The 12,789-nt window shown below is 47.0% G+C and overlaps 1 protein-coding gene across 1 annotated transcript in view; it reads left to right on the forward strand.

Moving 5' to 3' along the window:
- Positions 1 to 578: 578 nt before the first annotated feature.
- Positions 579 to 12,789, forward strand: part of Fry (FRY microtubule binding protein) — a 390,417-nt gene continuing 378,206 nt past the window's right edge. The window contains exon 1 of the mRNA XM_050161917.1: positions 579 to 710. The gene's annotated coding sequence lies outside the window, so the exon portion shown is untranslated. The remainder of the gene's footprint in view (positions 711 to 12,789) is intronic.

The following is a 12,789-nucleotide window of genomic DNA, read 5'->3' on the forward strand; positions in this document are numbered from 1 at the left end:
GCAAGCGCTTCCAATTCCGTGCCCCCGACACCCGCAGCCTCTGATCTTCTTCGATCCCTACAGAGTTTCAATTAACCGCTTGGTAGACAGTACATAGTTAGAACAATCTCCGTGTGACTAAGTCTAAAACAAAACCACCAGCTCAATGACCTTGGCCGGGCAGCTTGTTTTAAGTTGGTTTAGCTCCTTCATAGAATGGACGAGTTGAGGGGTGTGAGAGCAATTTCAAGTTTGTTTAAAACGCTATCCAACAAAACCACCCAGCCCCCAGTCCTCTTGCTATGATTTCAATATTCCACCCTAGGGAACCCGTCCCGCGGAGCCACGGCCCTCGCCCTGGAGAAGACACTTCCTCTCTCGCCTTTCTTTGGAGCTGTCTATTTCTGGGTTGGCAAAGCAGAAGCTCCTGGTGCCCGCAGGAAGCCTCGCCCAGCTTGGGTCCCCACCCTCCAGCGCGCCCCTGGAGAGGACCTGCCCCCGAGGGGCGGAGCCAGCCACCCTCGCAGCCAATGAACCGGCGACTGGGCCGGCGCCGGGGGCGGGGCTGCACTTGACAGTGGCGGTCTCCCGGCAGCCAAGCGGGCGCAGCGGCGGAGCGCGGCGCGGGCAGCGGGGAGGGCGCAATTCGGCGGCCCCGGGTGGAGCAGCAGGCGGCGGCAGTGCGATGCTGCGGGTGTCCCCGGGCTCTGGCATCGCGGCCTCTTCCTAAGGTACCAGCTCTGCTCAACCTCTACCCCCCACATCGCCCCAGGAGACCCGCGCGCCTGGGCAGTGGCTTTGTGGAGCCGGTGGGTGGGGCTGGGCGGGGCCGCACCATCGGGTCGCTTCCCTCCGGGGAAGAGGTGGGGGAGGAGGGCCGTCTCGCCAGCAGCTGACCGCATCCCCACGCTACGTGCTCTTCCTGCCTGGTTGTGTTTTCAAGGAGGGTTTGTTCCCGGACAAAGTTAGGTACCGAGAGTTTGATGGATTCCTGGTCCCCGATGCCCTAAAGGGACCCGTGGCACACTAACCTGTGTACCTACACTATGCGCTAAACTGGAGCGCAGCGGTCCCGTGCACTTTCCCACCGGAGCAGCCCTGCTTACTTGGAACGTTGCAAAAGGAAATTGCTCTGTGGGACTCTCCCCGGGGAAGGAGGCATTCTGCAGGCGCATCTCCAGTTCAACCTGGTGGCTTTTGCTTGGCCACAGTGCCCCAGGATAAACCGAGTTTAACCAGTAGCCTGTAAAAATAGTCTTCATCGAGGTCTATGCTTTAAAGGCTTCAAATTTTAAACCTATTTTACTTTCTAACCAAAGATCCCAGAGTCATTGAGCAAAGCCGGTCAGCTACGTGTGTTGCGTTTAATATTTTATTGCTCATTGGTTCGTATTGGCTTGTTTTTTAATATTGGGACAGGTGCTGTGAACCATTTCTCAGAGTGAGAAAGGAAAACAAAGAATACAGAATAAGTGTGTCCATTTGAACATAGCCAAAAGTTTTAACGGTCAAAGTAAGATAGCTAGATTAAACATTATTTACAAGGCTTTCTGTAACATAGAATAATTACTGCAGCTAGACTCTACTTAACCCGTGCTGGTTACGAGAGATGAAGAGATGGCTCTGTGGTTAAAAAGCGCTGTCTGCTCTTGCAGAGGACCTCGGTTTGATTCCCAGTACCCACATGGCAGCTCACAACCATCTATAACTCCAGTTCTAGGGGATCCCATGCCCCCTTCTTATCTGCAGAAAATACTGCATGACATGGTATAGGCAAAACATCCGTTCACATCAAATAAACAACTAGACCTTAAAAAAAAATTCTTTAAAAAAACCCTGGCTAACCAAGACTCTAGGAAGAGGCCTATGATAAGACGACTGGGCAGCATTAGTAACATTTAGCTACTTCTTGGCCTTGCAGTTTGTTGGTTTTAACACATATGTCAAATTCGATCTGATCCCAATACTTTCCTGATCACACATAGATTTTCACATGTCTGCTCTTCTTATCATGGCACTTTCATGCTGTAAGACAACTTTACATCTGCTTAGCCGGAGGCATCCTGTTCAGATTCTTATAATTAACCCCTGCATCCCAACACATTCTGTCTTACAAAAGCTCCTTTAGGGAAACTGCCTTAGTCCTGCACAGCTCTGACTCTGCACCAGGCATCCCCTAGATGGTGTGTGCTGTTTTCATTATCACTCTAACGGAGCATCCTTACCTTTCCTGAGTTGTAGCTCAGGCCACCTCTTGAACTCCCTGTGGTCTCCCTGCCCTCTCTCAAGGGGTGAGACTACAAGCATGTGTCACCATATCCTGCTGACTTGATTTTATTTTAGTTAATTTCTTTAAAAAAAAATCACATGGCAAGTGAGTGATCCAGGTAAGGTTTGAACCTGAGTCCGTCTGACTACCTGCCACTGTTCTGTGATGTCTCCCAGTTTTTGAGAGTGACTTTGCTTGTTATAATACAGTAGGGAATTGAAATGTGTGCCATCTCCTGGCCTGACATGTCAGACATCTTCATAGACTATTTCCTTCTCCCTGAGCGACTGTGTGCCCCGGGTGTGGAAGGGCAACCCCAGGTTTCCCCCGTGCTCTACCCCATAGGTCTGATTTGGGGTGTCTGGATAGGTGAAGCCCTTGCCTTTTGAAGCACCCCTCCCCACTGGCTTGGCTCTGAAGGAGCAATCTCTACTGTCTCTGTCATCTGAGGCTATTTCTGTTCAGCACACCTTGTTGATTGGCAGCCACACATCCCCTGCAGTGTTTACAGTGACTCACGTGTCCTGCTGTCCCACCTGCCAGAGAATCCCTAACAGAGGACGGCCTACTTAAAAGGAAAGACTGCAGTGAACCTGGTGGGGAAAAGAATTTTAATCCAGGGGATCCCTGAACTCCCTATTACTGACCGGAAAGGATAATGTGATGCTTTAGGGAGGGGAAGCAGGCCTCCTCTCCACAGTGGGAAATGTCTCATCGATGCTGTGACCTGTTCTCAACACTGCTGACATGTGTCTGCCATATAGACACCCCTTTACCTGTTGCCTCGGTAACGAATGTGGCGACACACCTATTTCTAATTTGATATTTGCTTTTGTACCAAGGCACTTGTCATTTGACTAAACAGCATTAAAACGGAGGTCCCAACTGTGACCCAGTAAGTTTTGAAACTGTGCCCAAAAAAATGAAGTCTGTTATAATTTATAGCCATTATTATGGAATTTCTCTTCCTAAGGGTGTGTTTCTGTGTGTGCGTGCGTGTGTGTGTTCTTGGTATGGTTCTCAACTCTCTTTGGTTCAGAATGATTTCACAGCACTACGGTGCAAAGGAAACAAATGCATTTTTTGAGCTGTGCCCCTGCTACCTGGAAACACATCCCTGTTTTTGGCACTGGACTGCTTTTACCCTAAGTATTTAGAGTCTCGGAGTCTGTGTGTATACTTTGATGTTTCAGATCAAGCCTCGCATGCAACGATTTCACCCCATCCTCTCCAGCAGCGGTAAGGTTTGGGTGTCTAGCACAGCCCCAGCATTCCCCATCTCCTGCTTCTAGACTGGAGCACCAAATACCAGAGAAAGCAGAACGAGCAGTTTGTCCCTTGCCCCAGAGTGAAGATGCGCCAAAAACATGTTTGGATTGAGTGTCACTAGGCTTCTTTAAATGACTACTGATCTGTGAAACTATGTAGAATTAGCAACATTTTCCGGTTTCCTTAAAAGTGTCCCGTGCAAAGGTGTCGAGGACTTACAACCGTCGAAAACCAACAGCCTTTCACTCGGTTCCTAAAGCTTCTCAATAAAAAGCAATCTATCTTGCTTTTTTTTTTTTTTAAGAAAATCATATTTCACCGACTCTAAAGTATCCTCAGCTGGGAGACTGGACATCATTTTTATGCTATCTGAGAAAGCCAAAGGCTGGGCAGTTTTATGCGTGCCACTCCTGACGCTGTGTGTGTGGACCACAGCACTCACCTGCAGTTCACAGTCTTCTGCCGTTGTGTCCTAGTCTGTTTCCCATGGCTGGGATGGGACACTGACTGACAGCACCTTGGGGAAGAAAGTGTTCGTCTGGCTCACAGATTGTGCTGGTTGGCTTTTGTCAACTAGACACAAGCTTGAGTCATCCGGAAAGAGGGAATGTCAGTGAGGAACCGCCTCCATCAGATTGGCCCATGGGTACATCTGTGGGACACTCCCTCGATTGACAGTTGATGTGGGAAGGGCCCAGCTCATTGTCTGTGGTGCCATACCCAGGCAGGTCCTGGGTGGTGTCGGAAAGCAGCCAATAAGCAGCGTTCTTCTCTCGTCTGTGGCTCTCTGCTTATGCGTATGAGTTCCCACCTCCAGGTTCCAGCCCTGCACTCCTGACTTCTCTTGATGATGGTCTAGAACCAAGCCCTAGTCTCCCCGAATTGCTTTTGGTCGTGGTGTTTATCTCAGCAACAGAAACCAAACTAGGACACAGGTTATGGTCCAATATTGGACGAAGCCTAGATGTAAGACTGGAGGCAGGAATTGAAGCAGAGACTGCCTAAGAATACCGCTTACTGGCTTGCTGCCTTTGGCTCCTGTTCAACCAGTGTTTCTCACAAAACCCAGTACCACAAGCCCAGGGTTGGTACTTCCCACGGTGAATGGCCTCCCTATATCAATTAACAATCAAGAAAGTGCCCCCCCCTGCAGACATGCCCACAGGCCGGTCTGATTAAGGCTATTCCTGAAGCGAGGTGAGGTTCCCTCTTCTCTGCTTGGCCAGTGATGGACAGACGATGTATATGCATGAACCCAGTAACAGACGGTAACAACTTCATCAGTGTCGTTCTTAAGGCTGGTGAAGCATTTATATCTAGCTTTGCAAAGCACAGTGGAAATGCCAATCAAAGAGAAATCTTTTCTTTAGTGATCTGCCGTTTCTGTCCCGCTGCTCTCTTCCCTGCCGTGGTGCATACATAGTTACATCTTGCAGTGTGCCAAGTCATACATGATCTTTGTTTAAAGAACTTAAATGAAACATTGCTGCATTAACTTTCCCCGGGGTGGGGAAATGTAACCAAATGTCTGCTCACCCAAGATAGGGCACCAGTGACAAACCAAAGAAATGATTCCACCCAAGCAGATCTAGCTTGGGTGAACCAGTGAGTTTAATTGGGGTTACTTGCAAGAGTGGAACCACGTACGGATTCCTACTTCACTGGAGAAGAATACCCATCCACCCCCTCAGCAACTACCTGTTTATACATCCTGGGGGGGGTGAATCTCATGCTACCTCATGCAGCCCCCACCCTCTACAAGGGAAAGTTTGTGGGCTGGATCTTGTGCCCGCTCTCCTGTGAGCAATCACAATTACTCTCATTTCAAGGCAGCACTACCATGTTATGCCTAGAGGATAGGATCCCCTGGCACATATCCGGGTAACAGTGAAAACAAGATGGACGTGTGTGGCTGAGCTAACGGACGTGTGTGTGTGCTACCGCTGTTGTCAAATTGTCATCCATGTTACTAGATCATCAGTTATAAAACACACACAGTTTCCATGTATGCTTAAACGCGGGTAAAACATGGGTGACTTACGTGGACCTGCTTGTTGGACTGTCGGCTCTGGGAAGGCAGAGGCTGTCTGTGTCCTGTGCTGTATGGATAGTAACCACGTGGAACGGTGATGCACAGTAATCATGTGTAGGATGAGTGAGTGTGAGCCCCTCGTGGGAGGTTGTGGAAACACATCAAGTTGTCTTCAAATTCTGACATCTGTAAGAACGCCAAACACAGGCCAGCCGCAGTAAGTCCTGCGCTGGATCTACAGAGTCCCTGCTCAAAGTGTTTGATGGCATTACAAAACAGCTCGTGGTGGGTTAAATCTCAGTACTTTTATTATTATTTTCCATGGGAGGAATTTATGATTTCTATCTGGGTCCTTTTATATGACCTGAACTCACTGCGTATTTGAACTCTATAATAATTTCATGTGTTTTCCTTTGGGCCGCCAACATATTGTGTAATGAGTAGAGAAAGACTGTCCCTTCTCTCCAGTTGGACCACTGAAGCAGGAGTCAGTGCTGTGGCCTTGCCTGGGTGTACCGCCCTGAGAATGTGTGCCCACCTTGAGTTTCAATGCCAGAATGGGCTATAGAGATAGTTTGACGTGTTTCAGAGAAAAGGAGGAATGAAAAAAGATAGATAAGGAGGGTAGAAAAGAAAGGGAGGGATGGAAGGAGAGGAAGGAAAGAGAAGGAACAAAGGAAGGAAGGCCAGTCTTGCTGCACAGTGAAGACCTCCATTCGCTGGTGACTCAATCTCCTCACCGCTGCCTGCTCAAGCAGAAAGCACTTCTAGACCAATTGCAGGCAGATGGACAATTATGTCAACAGAGAGTGCGGTGACCATGCCAGCAGAAGCAGTCCCAGGGACCTGCACTGAATACACATTGCCCAGAGAACCCCAGTTTACATATGCCGTAGCTACACCTGCCTCCATCCCAGTAACAGGGGGGCCTGGACACGTAGTTCACTCGTGGGCTTCTTGGATACATCCAGGCTGCCCACTGAGGAGAGAGTAATTGTTGTGGGTGGAAGGTCACCGGAGTAGCCCCAGCCTCAGGTGGCACAGTTAAACTGTAGTACTGTGAAGACAGACAAGGACTGGATCTTTTATCTAACAGGAAGTCATTTTAATTGAATCTTTTTAGATGTATACCAATAAAACTTAAACAAAACTGCTTTGTTAAGTATTGTTAACATGAACATGAGGCAAAGTAGTGAAAATTACAAAGAAAATTTAAAGCTTGCTTACTGAATATAGAGACTGGAAGGACAGAAAACTAATTCCACAATTTTGGGGGCTGTTCTGATCAGCTCAGGTCTGTTTTAATCTGGTGCAATAGGAAACATAAAAATGACAGCCATTGAGCAAGATGTCTGTATTACACTCTCTTGGAAGGTTAGCTTGGCACAGCTACCAGGGTTTCCACACACAGAAACATCAGGCCTGGAGGCAGAAGGAGGAAGGGGTAGTGTGGGCAGGAACAGGAGAAGCAGGGTCGGAGGGTGGAAACTGGCTAGTCTGAACCATTTCAGCAGGCAGTCTGAAGAATGACTGGCCCTGGTGGTTCAGTACCTGGCCCTGGGGTTACAGTGGTCCTCAGTCTGGGTGCTACTGAAGGAGATGGGGTGGGTTCTGCTTAGTTATCCAGGCCTTGAGAGATCAGAATATTAGGACACAGAAACTAAAACTCACAGTTAACATATGGGGGTTTTATTTTAATGGTTAGCTAATCAGTTAGTCCCATAGATTCATAAAATGTTCTATAAAAAGGCAGAAACACCTACCTTGGGGTCTGATGGATGTACTCATTCAGTAAACATTAATTATATCTGAGTCATCCTGCCAGATGGTCCAGCCATGCAACTCTTGGTCCTTAATGGTGATGGTAGTCAGGTATACAGTGTTTCTCCTGAGAAAGCGAGAGAGTGTGTACTGTATGATAAAGATCCCCGTGGGTAAACCATCAGAAAGAAAAGGAGGCATTACACATAAGTCTGTTAGACGCTAACAGGCCATGACCTCACAGCGTCATGGTTGCCGATACAAGACCTGTGGAAGATCAAGACACTCGAAACTCCAGTGTGGGGATATTTGCAGTTGATTGGTTCTGAGGGGCAGGGAATCCTTTTTCTCTGCAGTTGTGGTCACTGGGCAGGTTGTTTGTGTTCTAGTGGATGATCCCACCCCTGTGCGCAGGCAAGTTTCTTAAGTATTTTGTACTTGCAATCTCTTGTCAGCCAAGGAACTTTTACTTGACCCTAGGTATGTAGGTGTCCTCGTTGCTCTTCTACTGCTGTGAAAAGACACTGTGACCAAGGCAACTCTTACAAAAGAATGCATTTAATTAGGGTCTTGCTTTTGGTTTCAGAGGTTTAGTCCATTATCATCATGGGAGGAAACACGGTAGCAGGCATGGCACTGGACCTGAGAGCTACAGCCTGATGCACAGACTAAGAGAGAGAAGGAGAGAGAGAGAGAGAGAGAGAGAGAGAGAGAGAGAGAGAGAGAGAGAGAGAGACTGGACTTAGCAGGACTTTTGAAACCTCAAAGTCTGCCCCTAGTAACACACTTCCTCCAACAAGGCCACACTTAAGCAAGACCACACCTCCTAATCCTTCTAATCCTTTGAAATAGGGCACTCCTGGGTGACTAAGCATTCAAATACGTGAGCCTAGTGGGGCCATTCTCATTCAAACCACCCCAGTAGGTATGTTAAATAGGTACAAAAATGAAGCACTTACTAACAGTAGATAAATTTATTTTAAACAATTCTTTGATTCACACCTAACTTTATTATTTATTAAAGGTGACAGCAAATTTGCATACTAATGAGGTGGATCTGCTTGTTTGTTTTGACACAAAGGATTAAATTGTGACTAAATAGTAGGTACTACAGGGCATCGCCCGCAGCCTCAGTGTTTTTCAGAGTCGGTCGATATTTTGACTGATCATTAATACTGACAATACGGCTCCTCAGAAAGACATAGTATAAAATGTAGAAGTGTGTTAGGACCGTTTCAGAAATGGTTGGAAGTTCTGCTTTACTCTTAGGCTGAAATTCCTTAATGATTTCCTTTTTGTTGTTGTTGATGTTTTGTTTTTGTATGAAGCTCAAGCCAGCAACACGAAGAGCAACTTTTAAAACCTGTCTTTCTAAGAAAGAGACACACTGATGGGATAGCTGAGTGGGGGATGATGGTAGGGAGGTAGTGAAAAGTCTTTGTTTTCCATAATTAAGCCATTTTATTTCTATAGAAACAAAAGGCTTTACATGCTCAGTAGGAACGCCACAATTGACAATGTGCTGTGGTCTCGAATGGGAGTGGAGATGTTTCAGGCTTTGTCCCTTGACCAGCGGTGATGGCTCGCGCCACGCAAGGCATGTTGTATGTTCACTACCAACATCACAGTGAAGGCGCATGATACAAGGCAGGCGAATGCTGGCAGGAACACCTCAGGCTTGTACCGGTTTGCTTTTGGATTCACCTTTGCTTGCTGTGCATTCAGAAGCCTTTTTACTGCGGCTGACTTTTCTGTGACTCACAGTTTAAGCAACTGGGCTCTGAGCAGTGATGCTGCTACTGTTATTTATTATTAGTGTTTGCACCATACTGGTTACGGTGAATCTCTAGATGTGTGTACGGCAAAATGCATGTGAGTCTATGCAAGTCTTCACCATCGTATCTTGAGACTTAACCATCCATGAATGTTGGAATCCCTGAAGGCCCAGTTCCCCTTGGATACGGAGGGTAAGATGTTGGGAGTCTGGGGAATAAAGGGTCTGTGGCTCAAGCGGATCTGAACTAGCTGCCCTCTGTGCCCAGCATGAGAGGGAATCAATGTCTGTGGAAGGCTGTGTGGTTGGCGTTGCCCCAAGGCTTTGCTTTTCCTGTTTAGATTGTTTAATTCCTCTGTGTGATACAGTCAGTTACTGTCGCCGTCTTACAGATCAGGGAAGTGAAGAACGAACAGGTTAGGTCTTTTCCCAAAGTCACCCTGACAGCCAATGAGGAAGTTGGAGAAAGAGCCCAGCACATCCTAAGAGCTGTCATTTCAGCACTAGGCAGTACTGCACATGGGCGCAAGGGCATAGGGGCTCAGGGGCTCAGGGGCACGGGGCATCCTTGTCTATTGTGTGGGTTATTGGTTTCTTCCTGGCAGGTTGGCTGTACATCTGTACAGTCATTTGCATCAGGTATCCAATGCACGGGTGCTTCCCCTGCTACTGCTGACTTGGGAATCTCTCTTGTGACGGTCTAGTGAATGCTGGAGATGTTTTCTCTCTCTGATCCAGCCCAGCCATGTCCACGGTCAAGGCAAGCCTCCTGTCGCCTTTCACCGTCACACACATACACCACGCCCTTGCCTACCTCTTCAAGTCCAACTCAGAATTCTTTCCCCCAGAAACCCATCTCTTCTCACATGAGTGTGGGAGGCAGAAGGAAAACGAGGCGCTTTTAAATGAAGGAGAGCAGAACGCTCTCTATTCCCTGCAGGAGGCTGCGCCCACTCAATGCAGCAGTAGAATTAAATTCCCCCGAAAGTAGAACAAGAGGAACGCTTCCATTCAAGACGCATGTGTCAAGACTAGGAGCTGTCATCTTTATTTGCCAGCCTTTGAATTCTAGATTTGTTTTCTTCTTCTGTAGCAAGAAGACCATATGCAGCTTCCAGCGTCTATAAAATCAATAGCTAAACAGTGTATTTAATAACAGAGTCCACAGCCCCAAGTATCCAGCAGATCTTAAACATTCTTGCAAATATGCTTGAGCCAGTGAAGTCTGTGCCCCCTAACCTTTCCTTAAAGAAACCTTGAGGTACTTAGGAATTTTGAGAAATCAGTTTTCACATTGCTCTTTCATTCTCAGAAGTCCCCAATTGACTTCTAATCAGTACAACTTGGATTTTTTAAAAAATGAAATTTAATGCATTTTTGCAGGTATATGTATGTACATGTACATGTATGTTTGTGTTCATGAATGTATGGGTTATGGCTGTGTGTGTATATATGTGTGTGTGCACATGCACAAGTGTATATAGAGTGTATGGAGTCAGGATCACTCCTCAGTTGCTCTCTCTCTTATTTATTCATTAAGACAGGACCTTACAGTTGAGCCCAGAGCTTGCTGATATGGTTAACCTAGCTTCTCAGCTTGCCCTAGGATCCCAGTTCTGCGCTCCGAGGGCTAGAACTACAGGCTAGCCACCATACCCACCCAGTTCTAACAAGGGTTCAAGGATCCAAACTCTGGGCTTTGTTTTTGCCTTGCAAATGCTTTTATACACAGGGCAGTCTCTTCAGCTTTCAGTGCTAAAATGTTTCTAGAATGTTCTCTTCTGTAAGGAATGTATGTTCAATAAAGAAACATCTGAAAATTTAGGTAACGGAATAGGAGAAAAAAGAAACCATCCACCAACCTACCTTCTACACATTAATTGATATTTGAGTTTTATTTCTTCCTAGGTTATTTTCCAAATTTTGATGTAATATTTACAAGAACAGATCCATTCAATATGTTATTTTATAAGCTGCTTTTCCCCCGGCAAAATTTATATCAGATACCTTATCCATGATAGCAAATTATTACATAGATTATTTTCAGCAGACTGTCACCAGGCTGCCATTCCTGTGTTTGAGACGCTATAAAGGTCATTTCTTGGGACTGCCGAGATGGCTCACTGGTTAAACATGCTTACTGATCTTCCAGAGGACCTGGGTTCATTTCCCAACACCCACATGGTGATTCATAATTCTTTGTTCCTCCAGTTCCAGGCAATGCCACCTCTTCTGAGCTCTCTGGGCTCCCGTACATGGGGTACACATACGTACACTCAGGCAAACCCTCACACGTACACATAAACTAAAATAATAATGAAAAGTATAAAAATAAGTAAATATAAAATTAGTCACTTCTCAGTAACAGGGCATAGGCCTATATCTGTCTTAATACCAAAAGTTCCGTGTACCTCATGAGTTTTCTGGTAGCCCAAGCTTAGCTTCTGCCTGAGTGAGACCTCTGCACTGGGGTCTTCCCTCTGCCCAGATTTTAAGTCTCCCCCTGTTTGTATGAACTGCACGGGGTTCCAGAGTTCCTGGTGGCGCTGACAGGGAAGTACAAATGGGCTTTTCCTGCTCAGCATCCAGTGATGGATGAATGTCATGAGACACACAGCCCCATCCACTGCCTCTTAAAACCAAGCCCATCTGCCATGTGCCCCAAAGAAAGCCAGCCGGCGCCCCCACCCCCTCTTATAATTAACATTTCTACAGCTGGCTCTTGGAGAGTGCTCCTCCTGGGAGCAAAGCTGACGAGGGACATTGAAATCCATGGATGATACCCAAACTGCATGGCCTTTTAAATCCCCCATCCGTCTCGGGAGCTGCTCAGAAATGGACTAGATCCGGCTTCTCCTCTATGGACTTTCCCTGAATTCAAAGTCTAATAAGCCACTAGGTAGCCAAACTTTGGTTGCCAAGGAGACATTCAGAGGCAGCCTGCCCCACTGCCGTCCCTTGGAGCTGGCTCAGTGCCTTCCTAGTGAGACTTATTCCGGCTTGGTTCTTCTAGCTAGATATTGTGCCCATGAACAACTAAATACAAATATCCCCTTTGGTACTCTTTCAGTTATCCCATGGCCGAACACCTTGAACTCACCAGCCACCAAATTCCCTTGCTTTCCAACATCTCTTTCTCCTGGCCAGCATGACAGCCACTTCCACCGTCTCTCTGTTCTTCCCCTCCTCCCCAAAGTGAAGCCAAGGCCACCAGTTCTACTCTGCCAGCCTTTTGGCTCTGAAACTTTTATTTATTCTGCATTTTTTTTCCCTCTCAGCAAAGGAATGGCTGCATCTGAAAGAACAAAGTTTACCGTATTTCCTGTGGCTGTTACAACGGTTAAGTTTCCCCGTGGCTGCATAACTACTATAAAAGATCATTCCTCTTCCAGGATGGTGTTAGCAGTTCACACGGCAAGATACTTGGTGGCTGATTGGGTGGAAGCCATCAGGAAGGGTCACTGCCCTCTTACATCATGGATGCTGATCAAGGCCATTATGGTTTAAGTACCACAAAGCACTTATCTCCTGACGTGACTTCCCCATCTTGGCTTTATAAGTGCCTGGTTCCTCTGCAGAAGTGGTGATGGGCCCAGGAGACTGCAGCAGCCTATTTAAATAAGCCATCAATAACCATAAAAGCTTCTAATGCTGATGCTCATCACCACTTAGCGGCTAGTGCAGACTGGATGAGCACCTGCCTCG

Source organism: Alexandromys fortis, unplaced genomic scaffold (genome assembly GCF_014885135.2).
Source record: "Alexandromys fortis isolate MF-2015 unplaced genomic scaffold, M_Fortis_MF-2015_v1.1 scaffold_118, whole genome shotgun sequence".
Classification (NCBI taxonomy): domain Eukaryota; kingdom Metazoa; phylum Chordata; class Mammalia; order Rodentia; family Cricetidae; genus Alexandromys; species Alexandromys fortis.